At 42.2% G+C, this 21065-nt stretch overlaps 1 long non-coding RNA gene across 1 annotated transcript in view; it reads right to left on the bottom strand.

Moving 5' to 3' along the window:
* LOC145504615 (uncharacterized) overlaps positions 1-2222 on the bottom strand; it is a 56717-nt gene extending 54495 nt beyond the window's left edge. Inside the window, exon 1 of the long non-coding RNA XR_014052336.1 lies at positions 1950-2222. This is a non-coding gene — a long non-coding RNA (uncharacterized LOC145504615). The remainder of the gene's footprint in view (positions 1-1949) is intronic.
* Between the last annotated feature and the right edge of the window lie 18843 nt (positions 2223-21065).

Below are 21065 nucleotides of genomic sequence, written 5' to 3'. Positions count from 1 at the left end.
TTTATATCTCCCTTCCAAATCCAGAGAAAATCATCAAATAGTGTCCTCCAAAGACCATACGTATTAAATTTTAAAAAAATTAACTGCTAGTTTCAGTTCTAGTATTCTTCTCTCCCCTTCACCTTTCCAATGTTTTTCTCTTCTGCAAGAAAATGAGACTTTCTGTCCTGAAATTGTGTAGTCTGGTTAGAACATGAAATCAAACATTATCATTAGAGGTGAAAATAATACAACCTGTGACTACACTGGCTGAACTAGAAAAAACTGTCACCTCGGGGGAGGCCCTCTCATATGTACATCCCAAATGGGCACAAGACATGGGTTCGCCACACCTCACTTCTCATGGTCTGCTCTGGAGCCTGACTTTCTCTTGTCTCAGGAAGCCTGAGTTTCCTTTCAGTATAATGGATCTTCCATCTCAGGAGGACAAAGATGTTACATGGAAATGCACTTTATAAAAAAGCAGGGATTGTTCTATTATTAGATGGAAAGAATACACGCAAAGGTTTTAAATAACACATTATAAGACTGAAGATTACAACTCACAATGAAGAATAAATGAGTCAATATGCAAATACCACAAACACAACAGCAACTGAGGTACAGAAGCAACTGCAGGGAAGGGAGAAATGGAGTCAAATGCTAGTTAGAAGTGATTTTAAATATTAATACCTCTCTCAGTCCAAGACAGATTTAGAGGAAAAGTCAGTAAAAGCACAGAAGACCTAAAAATCAAAATCGACAGGGCATATGTTATATGTAAATACTGTAACCTAGTACTTTTGACAGTGGAGAATATGTTTTTTCATGTGAACATGTAGCATTCATAAAAACTGACTACATAAAATTCCACACACAAAAATTAATAAATTCATAAACAGAGTTAGTTTTAAAATGTTAAAATAAACGGTACAAACAGCATACTTTGACCGTATACAATAAACCATAAACTAATAACAAAATTTTAAAGTCTCATCTACTTACAGTTTTTTATGGGATATTGAAGAACTCTTGAATCAAAGGGAAAAACATAAAATGAAGACAGTTTCTTGAAAATAATGACAATGAAACAGTTTTCTGAATCCAGTGGAACATTGTTAAAGCAGTGCTCAGAAAAAAGAATGAAATACTTATATTTATAATAATTATTTATTAACAAAAAAGCACCTCAAAACAATGGTAAAAGACCAAAAAAACCAACAAAATAAACCATAAAGGGCCAAAGGGACAAATTTTCAAAACAAGAGATTAGTAAAATAGAAACCATTAAGAAGACCAGAAGTCACAAACTACCCACCAACCTATAACTGGATCTGACCTTCATACACTACAACAGAATAAACCCCAACTGGACCGCAGGTGTGAATGCAAAATAATATCAACCACACAAATTCTAGAAAACAATTCAATTTAGAATTGATTGGAAAAAAATTTTCTAACCATGCTTGAAAATCCAACAACCATTGAAGAGATAGTTAATTTGACCATATAAAACAAATACCATTAATAAAGGCAAAAGTTAAATTACCTATGATAAACTGGAAGAGAAATTGTAATTTTATCACAAAGGGTTTATATCCTCCATACATAAAGTACTTCTCAAAACTGAGAAAACAACTTGTTAAAAGGTAGAACGGTAAAGGGTCCTAATGATACGGACGGATAGAAACCAAACCTTTGGTGGTGGGTACACTTCAGTGCATAGAGAAGTCAAAACAATATTGCACACATGAAATATATAACACCATAAATCAAGAAAACAAAACAAAAACCTAGGGGAAACAGGTTTTCTGGTTCTACAGGTAAGGAGCTTAGAAGACGCCATCCCATCCTAACACAACAGAAAGCTAAACAGACGGAAAATCAACAACTCCTGGATCTAGAGGCGAGGTGAAGCCACAGGAAAACTCAGGAGAGGTAGAAACGCAAAAACAAGAGACTCAGCTTACCTGAGCAGAGGCTCTGGCGCGGATAATGCTGTGAGGTCCAGGGCCTGGGTGGGAACAGCCGAGATGTAACTGAGGAGATGCGGGGCCTCCGGAGCCTGCGAGTTAGAAACTCCAGGACCCAGGCTTGGGAGGGCGGGGATAGGGGGTCCCTGAGATACTGTGAGGTTTACCGCCAGGAGGCAACCTGACTCCCACAGCACCAAAGACACAGCTCCTCCGGCTCCGGCTGAAGAGGGGGAAGGAGCCATTTTGAAAGTTCCCAGAATGCTCTTCGCTTAACAAGGCTGCCCGCAGGAGAAACCAGTTAACCAGAGCCTGACTGCTGGGGGAAGGGAAACGCCCCGCTCAGCAAGCTCTAGCCTTCCTGCGGGAGCAGGAAAACCAACGCAAGCGCCACCCCAACCCCCACGGACAGGGGAGCCTGGAGGGCCACAGAAAGAAACAAAAGGAAGTGCTGGACTTAAAAACACTGAAAAACAAAGGAAGATGCCTCTGACGGCTTATTAAGTAGACTAGACATGGTGAGGAAAGAATCTTTGAGCTAGAGGATATAGTGAAAGTGAAAGTTGCTCAGTCGTGTCCGACTCCTTGCGACCCCATGGACTATACAGTCCATGGAATTCTCCAGACCGGAATACTGGAGTGGGTAGCCTTTCCCTTCTCCAGGGGACCTTCCCAACCCAGGATTCGAACCCAGGTCTCCTGCATTGCAGGCACATTCTTTACCATCTGAACCACAGGGGAAGCCCTGAGGATATAGCAAAAGAATCCTTAAAAACTGAGAAGCAAAGAAAATAAAGCCTTAAAAAAAAAAAAAAAAAAGAATATCCAGGGCTGTAGAACAACTACAGAAGGTATAAGGTACCAGAAGGAAAAGAGTGAAAGGAACAGAATAAATATTCGAAACAATAGTGACAGAATTTCTCCAAGTTAATGTCTGACACCAAGCCATGGATTCAGGCTGCTCAGAAAATACCAAGAAGCATGAAAACTAAAAAAGACAAAAATGCACCTAAGAATATCATCTTCAAACTACAGGGAATCAAAGATAAAAAACTCTGAAAGCAGAGAAAAACCCTACCTATAGAGGACCAAAGATAGGAATTATATCTGACTTCTCAGAAACCATGCAAGCTACAAGAAAGCTGAGTGAAATATTTAGTGTTGAGGAAAAGAAAAGAAAACAAGCACTGATCTAGAACTCAGCACTCTGTGAAACTATCCTTCAAAAGTAAAGGAGAAATAAATACTTTCTCAGACAGAAACTGGGCAATTATTACAAGTAGAACTGCCCCTAGGAAATGTTAAAAGAAATTTTGAAGAGAGAGAGAAAAATAATATAGATCGGAAAGTTGGATCTTCGCAAATAAAAGAAGAACGTTAAGGAAGAAGTGAAGGGAGAATAACAACATTTTTCTTATTCTTAATTTATCCAACAAAAACAATTTGTACAAAATAATAATAGCAACAGTGTATTTGGTTATATGTGCTTATGTATATGTATGTGCATATTGTGTATACTTATGCATGAAAAGTGAAAGTGTTAGTCACTCAGTCGTGTCCCACTCTTTGCGACCCCATGGACTGTAGCCCACCAGGCTCCTCTGTCTGTGGAATTCTCCGGGCAAGAATACTGGGGTGGATTCCCATGCCCTTCTCCAAGGGATCTTCCTGACCCAGGGATTGAACCCAGATCTCCCACATTGCAGACAGATTCTTTACGATTTGAGCTAACCAGGAAGCCCTACTTACGTATAAGCATGCGTTATATAATATATGTGTGTGTATTTCTAAACTTGTATGTTAGTGGAATAAATAGCATCAATGATACAAGGGATGAGAGGAAGGATTAAGATTATACATGTATGTGTATGGCTGAGTCCCTTTGCTGTCCACCTGAAACTATCACAACATTGGTAATCGGCTATACTCCAATACAAAATAAAAAGTTAAATAAATTAAAAAAAAATAAAATTAAAGATCTCCCCACGTCATTACTTTTTCTGAATGTTTCTGCTTACTGTATGCTATACTGTCAAGGCAGTTTGCTTACATTTTGCACATATATCAGAAAAGCATAAATCAAAATGTGTTAAATCATTTAATATCCACATGCTCTTTCAATAGGTAGGCTTTCATTCCCAAGCAGCAGCAGCAGCCTTTCAGAACTCTTAAAATAACCTCTCTCTCTTCTGCTTAAAGAATAATTTTTTTGTTAAGCATATTGTTAATAGCCAAAGAGTTCAATATTTAATTCTCCATGCCATTCATGTAATAAGGGGGAAATTAAGTGATTTATATAACTAGCAGTGTATGTGGAAAATATATAGTCCTTTGTGACAGTAACAAGTTAAAATAGACCCAGCGTTGCTTTTCACTTTGAGAAGAAATAAACAGCTTAAGCTATTCCTGGGACACTTTTTTAATTGTGATAAATCATATGGAAAGATAAATGGGAATATATTTTCCTTTCAGAAGGGAAACTGCTGTGTCTGTTCCAAGTTGTTCCCAGCCTAAGTGTCAGACAGTGGTGGAATCCTGGCCTCATTTTCCCCTTCCTCTCCTTGTTTTGGTGTTTCAGGAGATGTTATCCTGAAAAAAAGAGTAGGGGAGAGGTGGGCTGTTTTGCTACTTGATAGCTGCTCTAATAAAAACCTTTAGAGAGCAGAAGATGATATACACCTTTTGGAAAAATAAGATCAAGGGATTTAGATTCAATGTGTCTCCCATCACTTCAGATGTATTCTATTTGTTTATGTTAATTCAAGTAGTTGCCATTTTTTAAGCTCTTATTTATACCTAAGGATGAATCATGTTTGAGAAAGAAACTCTATCAGTGGCCCCCTTTTATCTATTGCTTTTTTCTATACATCTATTTTGTGACAGTTGTGAATAAGTATACATAATATGTATTTTTGAACCATGTGAAATTGCTGTTTTGTAGATAAAAGAGATCAAATGTACACAGAAGTCATCAGATGATTTTGTTTTTACGTGGAAAAATAGAGAAGTAAACAGGAGAAAATATAAAATAGAAGAGAAGCTGCTTCTCTGGTGGCTCAGCTGGTAAAGAATCTGCCTGCGATGCAGGAGACCAAGGTTTGATCCCTGGGTGGGGAAGATCCCCTGGAGAAGGAATGGCAGCCCACCCCAGTATTCTTCCCTGGAGAATCCCGTGGACAGAGGAGCCTGGCGGGCTACAGTCCATGGGGTCACAGAGTCTGACACGAATGAGTGAAAATAGGCACAGAAAATATTAAACAGTAGTTCCCAATTAATACTTGTTGAATAAATGAGAAAATCATAAAAGTAACTAATAGGTTAAAGCCAACTCCAAATTAAAAAATGAATAAAACAATTTCATTGCAAACTGTTTTTGAAACACTAAGTTGAAGCCAACATTATATAAACAACATATTTAAAATAACCTGCATTTCCTGTACTGTCTAAATTTGAACTTTCATTTTAATCTCAAAAATATCTTACAAATCCAGAAGGCAACAAATATAATACTTCAAATTCCAAAAAGCATGATGGTAATAAAGTGACTATTCTTCTTTATCTGCTTCCAACATAGGGATAAGAGTAAAACTTCAGTAGAAAGCTTTTCTAAAATTGAAGTCCTAACCTGTGTTCCCAAATAGGAAACAGCCTACAAAACAAGAAATTTTCTGTGTAATCAGTTCAGTTCAGTCGCTCAGTCGTGTCCGACTCTTTGCGACCCCATGAATTGCAGCACGCCAGGCCTCTCTGTCCATCACCAACTCCCGGAGTCTACCCAAACCCATGTCCATCGAGTCCGTGATGCCACCCAACCATCTCATCCTCTGTCGTCCCCTTCTCCTCCCGCCCTCAATCCTACCCAGCATTAGGGTCTTTTCCAATGAGTCAACCCTTCGCATGAGGTGCCCAAAGTATGGGAGTTTCAGCTTCAACATCAGACCTTGCAATGAACACCCAGGATTGATCTCTTTTAGGATGGATTGATTGGATCTCCTTGCAGTCCAAGGGACTCTCAAGAGTCTTCTCCAACACCACAGTTCAAAAGCATCAATTCTTCGGCGCTCAGCTTTCTTCACCGTCCAACTCTCACATCCATACATGACCACTGGAAAAACCATAGCCTTGACTAGACGGACTTTTGCTGGCAAAGTAATGTCTCTGCTTTTAAATATGCTATCTAGGTTGGCCATAACCTTCCTTCCAAGGAGTAAGCGTCTTTTAATTTCATGGCTGCAATCACCATCAGCAGTGATTTTGGAGCCCCCCAAAATAAAGTCTGACACTGTTTCCACTGTTTCCCCATCTATTTCCCATGAAGTGATGGGACCAGATGCCATGATCTTAGTTTTCTGAACGTTGAGCTTTAAGCCAACTTTTTCACTCTCCTCTTTCACTTTCATCAAGAGGCTCTTTAGTTCTTCTTCACTTTCTGCCATAAAGGTGGTGTCATCCGCATATCTGAGGTTATTGATATTTCTCCTGGCAATCTTGATTCCAGCTTGTGTTTCTTCCAGCCCAGCGTTTCTCATGATGTACTCTGCATATAAGTTAAATAAGCAGGGTGACAATATACAGCCTTGACGTACTCCTTTTCCTACTTGGAACCAGTCTGTTGTTCCATGTCCAGTTCTAACTGTTGCTTCCTGATCTGCATACGGGTTTCTCAAGAGACAGGTCAGATGGTCTGGTATTCCCATCTCTTTCAGAATTTTCCACAGTTTATTGTGATCCACACAGTCAAAGGCTTTGGCATAGTCAGTAAAGCAGAAATAGATGTTTTTCTGGAACTCTCTTGCTTTTTCGATGATCCAGTGGATGTTGGCAATTTGATCTCTGGTTCCTCTGCCTTTTCTAAAACCAGCCTAAACATCTGGAAGTTAACAGTTCATGTACTATTGCAGCCTGGCTTGGAGAATTTTGAGCATTACTTTACTAGCATGTGAGATGAGTGCAATTGTGTGGTAGTTTGAGCATTCTTTGGCATTGCCTTTCTTTGGGATTGGAACGAAGACTGACCTCTTCCAGTCCTGTGGCCACTGCTGAGTTTTCCAGATTTGCCGGCATATCGAGTGCAGCACTTTCACAGCATCACCTTTGAGTATTTGAAATAGCTCAACTGGAATTCCATCACCTCCACTAGCTTTGTTAGTAGTGATGCTTTCTAAGGCCCACTTGACTTCACATTCCAGGATGTCTGGCTCTAGGTGAGTGATCACACCACCGTGATTATCTGTGTAATAATTTCGTGCTTTTATGCCTACTGATCATGTCAGCTTGTATTCTTAAATGAAAGCTGATTATTTTTCCTGAAGACAGTGTAAGAATTGGAGTCATATAAGTTTTTGAAGGAAGTTGATACTCAGAGAAGGAAAGGTGCTTGTCTGAGGTCCTACTAGCAGTTAAGTTTCTGAAGAAGGCAATGGCACCCTACTCCAGTACTCTCGCCTGGAGAATCCCACGGACGGAGGAGCCTGGTGGGCTGCAGTCCATGGGGTCGGTAAGAGTCGGACATGACTGAGCGACTTCACTTTCACTTTTCCCTTTCATGTGCTGGAGAAGGAAATGGCAGCCCACTCCAGTGTTCTTGCCTAGAGAATCCCAGGGACGGGGCAGCCTGCTGGGCTGCCGTCTGTGGGGTCGCACAGAGTCGACATGACTGAAGCGACTTAGCAGCAGCAGCAGCAGCAGTTAAGTTTATCTCCATAGAGATGAGTTTATCTTCCTGTTTCTAAGAGATTATTTCTTTACACCATGCCTCATGAGATGGACAGACTTCTGCAAAGGGACTAGAAAAAAAATCACAAAGCTGCACACCGCTGCTGGCTGTTAGGGGAGTGGCAGAAAGCTTATCCTGACGTGAGTCGGAGCAGGCTCCAGGGGCTGGCGGTGGACAGGGAAGCCTGGCGTGCTGGGGTCACAAGGAGTCGGACACCACTGAGCGACTGAACTAAACTGAGAAAACCGTAACCTAGTCTCTAGATTTTCATTTTCAAGCTCCTCCATTACATTTTTTTCCATCCCTCTTGACTTTTTAATGTTAGGCAATACTCATCATGAAAAAAGCGCCAAACCCTCATTCATCTATTCTATTAGTGCCTTTCTTTACTATTATTATTTATTTGGCTGCACTGAGTCTTCACTGCCGCACAGTGGATCTATCAATAGTTCTCCGACCACGGACTGAACCTGGGAGCCCTGCGTTGAAAGCATGAAGTCTTAGCCACTGGGCTGCCAGGGAAGTCTCAGCTGCTTTCTTTTTCTCTTGAAGTCCAGTTGACTCACAGCGTTGTCTTAGTTTCAGGTGCAGAGCACAGAGATTCAGATGGATAGAGAGAAAAGAATAAAAGAATCTTTTTCAGATTCTTTTCCCAATTAGGTTATTACAAAATATTGAGTGTAATTCCCTGTGCTATACAGTAGGTCCTTGCTATTTATCTGTTTTGTATATACTAGTGTGTAATTGTTTTCCTTAAAGCAGAAGATATATGGAGGTAGAATTTGTGAATGTTTCTAATAGCATTTTCTTCAAAGCAATGAGGTGAATGTTAAGGAAGGATCTTGGGGCCTCTCATTTCAGCTAACGTTCTGATAAGACTCTTCCAGGTGACGGGAAAGCAGCTGTTGCACATAACTCATCCTCCCACTCAGTGAGAAGTCCCCCTGCACATCCCACTGCTTTCACTGCAGTACCTACCCCAGAGACATTTAAAGAAGTCGGTCGTTGGAGAAGACAAGTCACAGGATATGTGCCAGCAGACCAAGCACCTCCCTGGAGCACTCTGTCAGCTCTGCCTCTATCATGAGATAACCTACGGCAATAGCAGGTGAGAAGCAATTGTCTTGCAGGTAATAGATAAGTCCCAAGTAATAGCATCCAAGAAAAGCAAGACAGAAGTCACTGGAGCACCAGCCTCCGGTGCCTGTGGTTGAAAATGAGCTTTCGTGTGAGCCCAGACTGTAAGAGCTTTCCCAGAATATTCATATAACCTGCTGTATTTTAAAATTTTACACTATTGATACTATGTACAAAATAACTAATGAGAACCTACTGTATACCACAAGGAACTCTGCTCAGTGCCCTGTGGTGACCTGAATGGGAAGGAAATCCAAAAAGAGGAGTGTGCATGTATATATATGTATATATACACATATATATGGCTGATTCACTTTGTTGTACAGCAAAAACTCACACGACATTGTAAAGCAACTCTACTCCAATAAAAATTAATTTAAAAAGTAAAATAAAGTCTATGTATGTTGATCAAGGAAAGAAAAAGCAGTGGATTTTGCTATATGTAAACTGTGGCCATGCTAGCACGCTCCACAAGATTGATCGGCCAATTCTCAAAATCCTAGATGTAATTTTCCACCACATTTGACCAGCTAAATACACATAAAGAGTTTGGCAACAGTTTTCACTTCATTGTCGGTGATTTTTTAAACACAGACAGAAATAGGGAGGAAATCCTCAAAAGAATGAAATCATTAGAGTCAATTCTATTTGTGTATTTTTAGACAATCAGAACAGTTCTTTGAAGGCAGCTTGTGGTAATAATTTTATGCATGTTTCCTATAGAGCCTGGGCCTGGAATCTGCCCTGATCTGGCTTCCTGGTTGGCTACCCTCCTATAAACAGTGCAAAAATGAAATCCTGCCAAGAGAAATTACCCCCGAGACAGGCCACTCCACAGAAGCACATGCCACAGTGGCATCTGAATCAGGAAAACCAACCACTTCATCAGACTCAAGAAATTACCACTAAACAGATCATGGGCCTTCTTCCCTCCAACTAGAACAGTGATGATGAGGATGATGGTATATTGAGAATTTAGGATCAAACACTGAGTTAATCTCCTAAACTCTTCCTTGTCACAGCACATCAGGACTGGTCATGTTCTCCCAACTTTGCAGGTGAAGATGCTCGTCCAAAGCCCCAAAGCAAGAGGCCTGTCCCCCACCCAGCATCCACCTAGAGTAGTGAAAACTGTAAGTCAGCCCGCAGTCAGTCAGATGACAGACTCCTAAAGTTGGCGGCAGCCGGCAGGCAAGTCTGAACAATAATAATGCGTGAGGGAATAGAGCTCACCCCGGAGACTGGGAGATTTATGCTGCCATCTCTCTCTCAAACCCGCTAACATGCCACCCAGAAGTTGCCCAGGTAGGAACAAAGAACTAGAGGAAGAGTATTAACAAGTGAAAGTGTGAAATGTTGCGCTGACATGAAAACCACAAAGAAGAACACTTAAATCTATTTTGAAAAACAACTTTCAATTCTGTCCAAGTAAATTGCATCTCTCTTTAGTGAATGCAAGTGACTTCTGCTGCCTAATTATGCGAACAGGGAAAGACAGACATAAAGGCAATTTGAAATGAAATCAGCTGTGACATGACCTTCAGTGCATGTAAAAACAGAGTACTTGTTTTCAATGTAAAATTAGATATTTTTAATCAATACAAAATTAGTTTCGACCAAACACCACTTGATGAAGGATGAACAATATTCTGTAAATGTCACTTTGGAGGGGTTCCAAATTATTAGGAAATTGGGGATAGTTTACATATCTTGTGGTTTTTTGCCTTTTAAAAAAATTCTATTTAATTTTTATCGGAGTGTAGTTGCTTTACAATGTTGTGTTAGTTTCTGCTGTAAAGTGAATCAGCTGTACATATGCATACATCCCCCTTTTAGGGTTTCCTTCCCATCTAGGTCAGCACAGAGCACTGAGTAGAGTTCCCTGAGCGATAGAGCAGGTTCTCATCAGTTATCTATTTTACACACAGTATCAGGAGAGAGAGAGAGAGAGAGTGTGTGTGTATATATATATATATATATACAATATATACAATATATATATATACTATATATATATATATCTTGTTTTATTCATCTGCTTATTTATTCATTCATCCCACAAATAGCTTATTAAACACTAGGACCTAAGGGTAAAATACCTTCCCTGGTGGCTCAGGGGTAGAGTATCCACCTGCCAAGCAGGAGACAGGGTTCAATCCCTGAGTCAGGAAGATCCCCTGAAGAAGGAAATGACAACCCACTCCAGTATTCTTGACTGGAAAATCCCATGCACAGAGGAGCGTGGTGGGCTACAGTCCACGGGATCACAAAGAGTCAGATACTATTTAGTGACTAAATAACGACGATGATAAAATAGAGGGTGGATAGCATAAAGTATGGTCTCTGACCCAGGGACATCTAAATGCTAGTATTTGAACATTTATATAAAAAGTGTTCATTAAGTTCCTCTATGTGCAGAGCGCTCTGTTTTATCTTTAGGATGAGAATTTGGGATACACAGGACACCTACTTCAGACCAAACTGCATGCAAAGAGCAGAAGGAAACTGAACTGCCATGGCTCAAGAAGGGATCGCAGAGGTGGTGCAGACAAGAGGCTACGGCGGGTGTGGACTGTCCAGAGCCAGGGCATATGGAGCAGGCCTGGGGCAGGCGGTCTGTCCCTCATCACAGCCACGGCCGTGGTTGATGATGGGCAGAAGGTCTGAACGAGGAGGAGGGGTGCCTGGCTCCCATCCCACGGCCGGGTCTCACCTGCAAGGGACCTGGCAGCTTCCTGCGTTAGTCTCCTCCTGGATCAGGTGAGAGAATTTGGGCCAGGCGGTCTGTGTGTTCCCATCACTTAATTTAAGCAATGTGAAACATTTTTTTGTTTTATTCTGAGAAGGGATTATCAATGTAAAAACATTTTTTTTTTTGGTGGGGGGTGGCTCACAGCATGCAGGATCTTAGTTCCTCAACCAGGGATTGAACCCACAGACCCTGCAGTGGAAGAGCGGATTCTTACCCACTGGACCACCAGGGAAGTCCCAATGTAAACATATTTTTGTCTCTAAATTCTGCAACTTAACCTTCCTGACTGGAAACACTCAGTATTTCAATACAGCTCATGACCACCTTCCAAAGCGCCTTTCAACCCCTTGTTTGCCAATGACAGTGCGCTGTGAGGTGCACTGGGTGTATCTTGGGAGCTTATTATTCAGGTAGGAATGATGACAGCCGCATAATATCCATCTATATGATACTGAGCCCTGACCAACTGTGCCGCTGCTTCCTCGGGGCTGTGCCTTCCAGGAAGGGCTCCTCCTAGTGGCTGCACGACAGCCGCCCACCTGCCATGATCCGTGGACTGAGTCCCACGGATCACTGCATCTGCAGTTCTACCAGGACCGGTGTGTGTCTTTGTGTTAAGACATCATCTCTGCGATCTCTCATCCAAGATGCACATCCCCTTAGAGAGTTCACTGCAACAGGCCATGCGCCAGGAGGAGATTAAGGAGAGAAAAGGTTTGCCCTCTCCATTGACTGACTAGGACAGAAAGTCACTCAGCGCAAAGTGAGCTGCCTGGGGGAGGCCCGCCTCCTCCGCAGGGAGAACTCTAGGCGATCAGGGGCCAAGTGAAAGCCCTGCATTTGCCCAGAGCCGAGCTCTGCCTGCATCAGGAAAAGAAACACAGAACAAGGCAGGAGATGCAGAAGACAAACTTCATTCAGTTTATAATTTCTCCGAGGGTTCAGCCTAGGGCCAGATGTCTGTCATCTAGTCAGTAAGACTCAGGGTGACTGCCCTCTTTATCTTGATGCTGAAGCATTTTCATTGTTTACATGTGTTCATGGACATGTCAAGAAGGGTGGAGATTAAATGAGATGTTGCACGTGAAATGACTTGTATCAACTCTAAAGTGTGGAACAGATGTGCTTGCTTTAATTTGCTGGAGAAAGCAAGGGCAGAGGGCTTTAGAGGATGAAGGGTAAGGGGGGGTCGCTGTACAAATGCATAAAACTGCATTCTGGCAGCATAAGCTAACTCAGCCCCAAAAGCATTCTGCTCTTTTAATCATAACATCCCTCCATCCCTTCTGGGTGGATCTTTGGGAGAAAAGCCTTCCCTGACTGAACACAGCAAGGCTGTGACACAGCAGAAAAGGGTCTCATAGGGAAAAGACGAGCTTTCAAGAGCCGTTAGCCCCCTAGCATGTCAGGATGACATCGGGGTTCAGCTGAGAGAAACCCTGCTCTGTGTCAGGAGGAAAACTGATCCAGAAGTTCCAAATGTCCAAAGAATTCATCACATTATACTGTATCCGTTCACACTGTGTTACATGAAGGACACTGAGTCCATTCACACTGTGACGTAAAGAACACTAACTGTGGGCTGACTCTGAGTCTCCCACACATGGATGACAAGCAGTATCCTGTTTCCATGGCCACCGTATCTGCAACACTTAGGGGATGGTGACAAAGCATCATCATTTCTGAAAGCTGACCACTGAACTGACTTCAGCAATAGTTAATGACCAGTTCTCCACTCTCAATGTCTATAAAGGTCCCACAAAGTCTTTTGAACCCTCTGGTTTTCAAAAGCACAATCAACACTAGGTGGGAGGGAGTTCCGGGGAGAATGGATACATGTATACGTATGGCTGAGCCCCTTTGCTGTCCACCTGTAACTATCACAACACCTAATCAGTTATACTCCAATATAAAATAAAAGGTCAAAAAAAAATCAACAGGAAGAAGATCCAACCTCAAACGGAGAAGAGACAATTTCTAATTCTTGTAGGAACATCTCAGTAGTTTGCTTCCACAATGTTCACTTCAGTTCAGTTGCTCAGTCGTGTCCGACTCTTTGCAACCCCATGAATCACAGCACGCCAGGCCTCCCTGTCCATCACCAACTCCCAGAGTTTACCCAAACCCATGTCCATCGAGTCAGTGATGCCACCCAACCATCTCATCCTTTGTCATCCCCTTCTTCTCCTGCCCCTAATCCTACCCAGCATTAGAGTCTTTTCCAATGAGTCAACTCTTCGCATGAGGTGGCCAAAGTATTGGAGTTTCAGCTTCAACATCAGTCCTTCCAATGAACACCCAGGACTGATCTCTTTTAGGATGGACTGGCTGGATCTCCTTGCAGTCCAAGGGACTCTCAAGAGTCTTCTCCAACACCACAGTTCAAAAGCATCAATTCTTCGGCGCTCAGCTTTCTTCACCGTCCAACTCTCACATCCATACATGACCACTGGAAAAACCATAGCCTTGACTAGATGGACCTTTGTTGGCAAAGTAATGTCTCTGCTTTTAAATATGCTATCTAGGTTGGCCATAACCTTCCTTCCAAGGAGTAAGCGTCTTTTAATTTCATGGCTGCAATCACCATCAGCAGTGATTTTGGAGCCCCCCAAAATAAAGTCTGACACTGTTTCCACTGTTTCCCCATCTATTTCCCATGAAGTGATGGGACCAGATGCCATGATCTTAGTTTTCTGAACGTTGAGCTTTAAGTCAACTTTTTCACTCTCCTCTTTCACTTTCATCAAGAGGCTCTTTAGTTCTTCTTCCCTTTCTGCCATAACGGTGGTGTCATCTGCATATCTGAGGTTATTGATATTTCTCCTGGCAATCTTGATTCCAGCTTGTGCTTCATCCAGCCCGGCATTTCTCATGATGTACTCTGCATATAAGTTAAATAAGCAGGGTGACAATATACAGCCTTGACGTACTCCTTTTCCTATTTGGAACCAGTCTGTTGTTCCATGTCCAGTTCTAACTGTTGCTTCCTGACCTGCATACAGGTTTCTCAAGAGGCAGGTAAGGTGGTCTGGTATTCCCATCTCTTTCAGAATTTTCCACAGTTTATTGTGATCCACACAGTCAAAGGCTTTGGCATAGTCAATAAAGCAGAAATAGATGTTTTTCTGGAACTCTCTTGCTTTTTCGATGATCCAGTGGATGTTGACAATTTGATCTCTGGTTCCTCTGCCTTTTCTAAAACCAGCTTGAACAGCTGGAAGTTCACGGTTCACGTATTGCTGAACGATAATTCAAACTTTGGCTCATGAGACTTCCTTTTCCCCAACATGGCTCCAAAGCCTCGGATCCCATATTCCAGATTCAGTTTCCGTTTCCCAAACCACTGCTCCATCCTCGACTCTATTTGCTGCTTCTTTTTTATTTTCATGATGAAGCGGAAGGAAACCAGGTGCTCACCCTGATTTCAGAGAGAAGATAACCAGACTGTTCCACTTGTGAACCCCCGTCCGGTGACCACTCTCCCCCTGAGGATGCTGCCAGCACAGGAAATACCCCGGAGGCAGAGGCGCTGCTGGAAGCAGTGAGGCTGTGATGAGAGGACCACAGAGCCCTGGGGCCTACTTCAGAGAGGTCCAACTCAGCACCAGGCCTCCCTGGAATTTCTAGCTCTGTGGACTCACCGACATCCCCAGAGGAGAGGTCACCAGCCACAAAGGTTTTTCTGGAGCTGTGTTCCAGGAGGGACGCCAGTCTGGCCAAGAGTGGCCTGTGATGGCTCAGTAGGGGCGCCTGGGCAATCCCTAGCCATGCCCTGCAAACCATCATTACTGGAAGGAAGCTTCTGAGGGGACAGGGCCCAGAGGGCAGATTGCCCCTGCACCACACCCCTCTCGGATGACCACCCAGAATCAGAAGAGACACCTCCGTCCTCGGGGAAGTTAGAACTGAAAGGCACTCTTCTGTCAGGGCACTGAGCCAGTGAAAACCAGGAGGAACCACTTGACTCCCGTTAGAATTAGAAAGACGGGGAGCTGATGACGCTAAGTAAAGGCAGAGACAGAGGCATGGGGAGAGAGTGGGACAGTAAGACTTCAAGAGAACCGACTGGGAGCATTTAAATTGTACACATTTCTCATAACCCATTGGTTTTAATGATACAAACATGCCACATACACACACACACGGTACATATATATCCCATAAAGCTCCTTTTAGGGACCACTATCTCTGTGTAAACTCGGAGTCAGGAAATTGATGACAATTTGAGTATCTACTGGGGCAAACATGCCACATACACACACACACGGTACATATATATCCCATAAAGCTCCTTTTAGGGACCACTATCTCTGTGTAAACTCGGAGTCAGGAAATTGATGACAATTTGAGTATCTACTGGGGCTTCCCTGGTGGCTCAGATGGTAAAGAGCTAGCCTGCCAATGCAGGAGATGCAAGAGACGTGAGTTCGATCCTCTGGGTTGGGAGGATCCCCTGGAGATGGAAATGGCAACCCACTCCAGTATTTTTGCCTGGGAAATCCCATGGACAGAGGAGCCTGGTGGACTACAGTCCATGGGGTCACAAAGAGCTGGACACGGCTGAGCATGCATACACACACACTGAGTATCTATTACTGAAAGAGTGAGTAGGGAGAATATGTGCACGCAAAACTTTGATTTAAACAACAAAGTACACATATTAATATAAGTGGATCTTACACATATATTTGAGGGAATAAGCAGAATGAAATAAATGATGCAACACCATTTGCATAAGTTAAAAATATAGGCACACAGGACATGGAAGCAACCTAGATGTCCATCGACAGATGGATAAAGAAGATGTGATACAGATATACAATGAACTATTACTCAGCCATAAAAAGAAATGAAATTGAGTCAGTTGATATGACGTAGATGAGCCTAGAGTCTGTCATACAGAGTCAGTCAGTCAGAAAGAGAAAAACAAATATATATCAATGCATATATATGAAATCTAGACAAATGGTACTGATTAACCTGCTTGCAGGGCAGGCATAGGGACAGAGAAGGGACTTGTGGACACAGTGGGGGAAGCAGGGGGGTACAAATTGAGAGCGTAGCATTGACATGTGCCCACGACCACGTGTCAAACAGAGAGCCCGTGGGAAGCGGCTGTGCAGCACAGGGAGCCCAGCCTGGGGCTGTGATGACCTGGGGGGTGGGGGTGGGAGTGAGCCTCCAGAAGGAGAGGATAGATGCATACATATGGCTGAGTCACAGTGTTGCACAGCAGAAACTAACATTATAAAGCAATTATATTCCAATAAAAAAATAAAAATACAGGCACACAAAACTACAATATCCATTTGGGAACAATGATGGCAAACCAAAACATCCCATTAAACACTACAGAAAATTGTCTGAGGGGGTGGGCAGGGGAGGACATAAAAGTCGGAGATGGGTATAAAAGAAGAGGGAAGGGAGAAAGTAAGAGAGAAAGGATTCTTGTATAGAGTTACGATAACTTGCCATGACTAGGAAATAGGTTTCATGCAATTATCTGCATCTGAGTCCAAACAACCTCCCATCTGTAGAGTCTGATTAACATACACAGTGCTTCTCCTCTCTTACCTCCTTCTCCATATCAACAGTCTTAGACGGAATAAAACCATATGCTTACGACAAACACTAGAAAGGAGAGGTACCAGACCAGATGGGTCTCCCTGTAGATCCACAGGGCTCCCTCCACACGCTGGCATATCCAGAGCCACACCCAGAATTCTTGCACAGACTTTCTGAAAATCACTACACTTCAAAGTTGGAAAAGAACTTAAATAGCAATCAGCCTTCACAATTTACAGATGAGGTAGCTGGAATCCCTCAAGATGACAAGTGACCCAGAAAGAGAATGAATGTCCCTTCACTCCAGCTGGGGATTTTCCACTACATACTTTAACTACACAATTTAATACTAAACGACTTTATCTTGTATAATTTTTTGAGGGCAATGGCAATGTCTTATTTGCCTCCCTCATTGAATCCAACTCAAAAATTTTGTATCAGTGAATAGAAGTTTATTTATTCCAAAACGTTGGTTGGCCAGTTCTGCTATCACCAAGTTTACAGGTTCAATCACAGTAAGGACCAACAATTTCTATTCTACAAATGGATTCTTTGGTCAGGATGAGACCTGGGTCCACAGCAGACCCAGTGAGCTGGTGCCTGGTGAGGAACAAAATCATCTCCTTCAATGATTTTTTTTTTTCCCACCAGAGTTCTCACCCGGAAAACAGCAAACTAATTAAGCCATGACTCAAGACAGAGTTCAGTACTTTCAATCTGCTGAGTCCCTTGATTTCATATTGAATGAACCTCCCTGGAGCCCCACCCTATTGACTGCTCTGCAGCTACCTCGTCACATCATGGAATGGGAGGTTGCAAACAAAGCCGTGAAACACACTCAAGGAAAACGGTTTTTCATTCTCATGGGTGCCACACTGGTTCACTCCTGTGTGGCTTTGCCATGTCCTCCAGCAGCCGGGAGAATCCCAAGGCCTTGTTAATTTGCACTCACGTTTCCAGACTCACTTCAGGTCCAGGAAACCCCCCTGAGCCCTCACCACACATCCGAAAAATAACCTGTTTACATGTCTTCTCTCCCCACCAGTAGAGCTATAACAGTGCAGGAACGGAGCCTTTCTCTTTGTTCCCCAAAGTTTCTACCCAATTCCTGACTCACTGTAGGGGCTCAAAAATTGAACTAAATAGATATGAGAGAACTAAGAAAGGCAAGATCTACTCATCGGGAGAGTAAAGTCCAGAGAACAGAGGTAGCTTACCTTCAGGCGGGCCAAGGGCACAGCTCCGTGCGGAGAAAAAGGGAAAGCTGGCTTCTCGGGTCAGAATCTGGCAATGGTTGACGGATGTAGGCTTTATGCAAGACGCAGTTCCTCAGGCAAGGAGCCTCAGCATTAAAATGGCACGATGCTGGGCAGTAAAAGGTTGCCTGTGTGCGTTCTCAGTCACTCAGTCATATCTGACTCTGTGACCCCACGAACTGTAGCCCACCAGGCTCCTCTGTCCATGGGATTCTCCAGGCAAAAATATTGGAGTGGGTTGCCCTTTCCTTCTCCAAGGGATCTTCCTGACCCAGGGGTCGAACCTGCATCTCCCACGTCTTCTGCCTCACAGGCAGATTCTTTACTGCTGAGCCACCAGGGAAGCCCCAGTAAAGGGTTTGGGTACCAGGAAGTCAGAAGTAGAGACAATGCCAGTGACTGTGAGCTGAGGGTTCTCTCAGGCTACCAGCCAGGTACAGGGGCAGGTCCCAGAATGCCAGCCAACCCCAAATCCAAGTTGACAACAAGTCAAAATAAGCTGCTAGTGTGGACACCAAAGAGACCGACAAAAGGCTGGTTTTGAAGTGACTGACATGTAGCTCAACATGAATTTAGTAAAACAAGGCTAATATCTCCATCAAAATTGTGTAAGACCGAGGCTCTTATAGAAATACAACATAAGCAGAGTATAGCCTCATAAAACCTCCCGATTCTATTTCACTGCATATTTTAATATCTTAATTTTATTATTCCAAAACTTCTATATTTAAGATCTACACAGGGATGTTGTTAAATCATTCAGAAGTAGTATATACACTATATAAGCTTTCTGATATTATCCTAGTGCATATAATTTTAATTCTTATAACACTGCTTATTCAAATCAGTCACGTTAATTGAAGCTTTTAAATTTTATCTTTGTTTTTATGTGTTTAAAAATATGCTTTTAAATTTTTAAATTTAAGTCTACAGATTTATCAGAAAATCAAGCTCCAAAGTGAAAAAGCCACTTTTAAGGATGCTCTCTAAGAGCTTGCAAAGTAATTCTTTTTGCAGTGTTGTCTTCTTCCACTGTCACCTCAGTTTAAAGCTTTGCTGGTGGATCGGTCCTTTCTGCAAAGCCCATGCAAGGAAGTTGTTCACACAATCTCAGACAACCCTGACACTTTTCCAGAATGCCAGGGAGCTACATCCTTTCCAGAAAATATTTTGGGAGAAGACAATAACCTCTATCTCAGTGTATAACATGGCAGCAATAAAAGAAAAAATAATTTAGAAATTTTTCAGAATTTTTTTTCAGAAGTTTCCAGAAGCCCTACCAAACTGCATCCCCCAACAATAGTATTCCGACACAGAAAGACCTGCTGACTTGCGTATCCCACACTTTGTTTCATGGGGGACTGATTTAATGCCTTTTTAGAGCAGTCCACTGATATTCCAACAAAAGCCTCCTTGAAGACTACAGTGATTGAAAAAAGAATTTAAAATGTTAGAACATCTGCTGGGTTATTAGAGACGCGTGACGTGGGATCGAGTTCAGGGCTTCAGAGAGTCACTCATGTGTGCAGCCTCTACTTCCTGCTCACTTACCTGAACGAAATGAGGAAAACCAGAGAGGAGGTTTAAAATTACGTCCCAGACAGTGGAAGTCGTTTCCTGCAAGGCCCTCTCACAGGAGCGAGTATTCTTCCTCAGCTTGGACTTGGGTCTGGGGTTACATACACACAACGCAGGAGGCCCTCGTTCCTAATCCTAAAATTTTATTTCCACGAAAACTTTGTCTAAATGCATGTGGTGCTCCAGGTCATGAGGAAAGGATATAGCGAAGAAACCAGAGAAATTGAATAGTCTGGAATTCATTTAATAGTAAGGTACCAATGCTGGTTTCTTAATTTTTTTTTCAAATATGCCCCAGGGCACTATAAGATATCAACAAATGAAACTGGGTGAAGGTGGTATGCAAATGGTCTGCACGGTTTTGTGAATCTAAAATTATCCAAAAATTGTATGGGCATATTTTAAAAAACCTATGGTATTATTGTTAATAAGTATAGTATTTACCATTCCACGCAAAAGTTACTTCACTCTTGCTGCCTTTGAAATGCACATAAAATAAATTAGAGCTCCTCGTAGCTAAACTGATGACTCTAACTCCTCCTGGAAGAGCAGATATTTACAAAAGCATCTGGAGATTCTGTAATCTTATTATAAATCAAGTCCTAGATAAAAGAGGATTTGTAAAATAGATGATAAAAATGCCAAGATAATCATATGGCTCTTGCAAGGATAACAAATTGAATTAATGGGGATTGTGAATTTCATATTCCTATAAAAATGTAACTTTTATCAAAGGAATTGAAACTCCTTTTTACTATGACATGCTAAACAGAGCAAATTATTGTTTTTAATTTAATTGAAATGTATTAACAGTGGGGGTCACTGCTCTGAATTATGGTGGGGGTACTAAACAAACATTGAAATGTAACACTAAACCTTCACTGACTCACAAAAACTACAAGAGTTTTTCCCAGTATATGTCTGCAGCTTGAGCCACTGAAAGAACAAATCTGAAAAGTAAAAAAAAAAAAAAACTAAAATGAGTATAGAAAGGTCAGATTTTATCTTACAAATTTATCTTTTAAATCTTCACTCCAATGAGTTCCTATTCTATCTAAAGGCAAGAAGAAAAGCTGTATGAAGGTCTAATAGAGTGTGAGATCAGGACT

This window comes from Giraffa tippelskirchi, chromosome 5 (genome assembly GCF_054371585.1).
Source record: "Giraffa tippelskirchi isolate mGirTip1 chromosome 5, T2T-mGirTip1v1.2.pri, whole genome shotgun sequence".
In the NCBI taxonomy this organism is placed as follows: domain Eukaryota; kingdom Metazoa; phylum Chordata; class Mammalia; order Artiodactyla; family Giraffidae; genus Giraffa; species Giraffa tippelskirchi.
The sequence above is the reverse complement of the archived record's forward strand: the minus strand, read 5'-3'. Positions and strand labels throughout refer to the sequence as shown.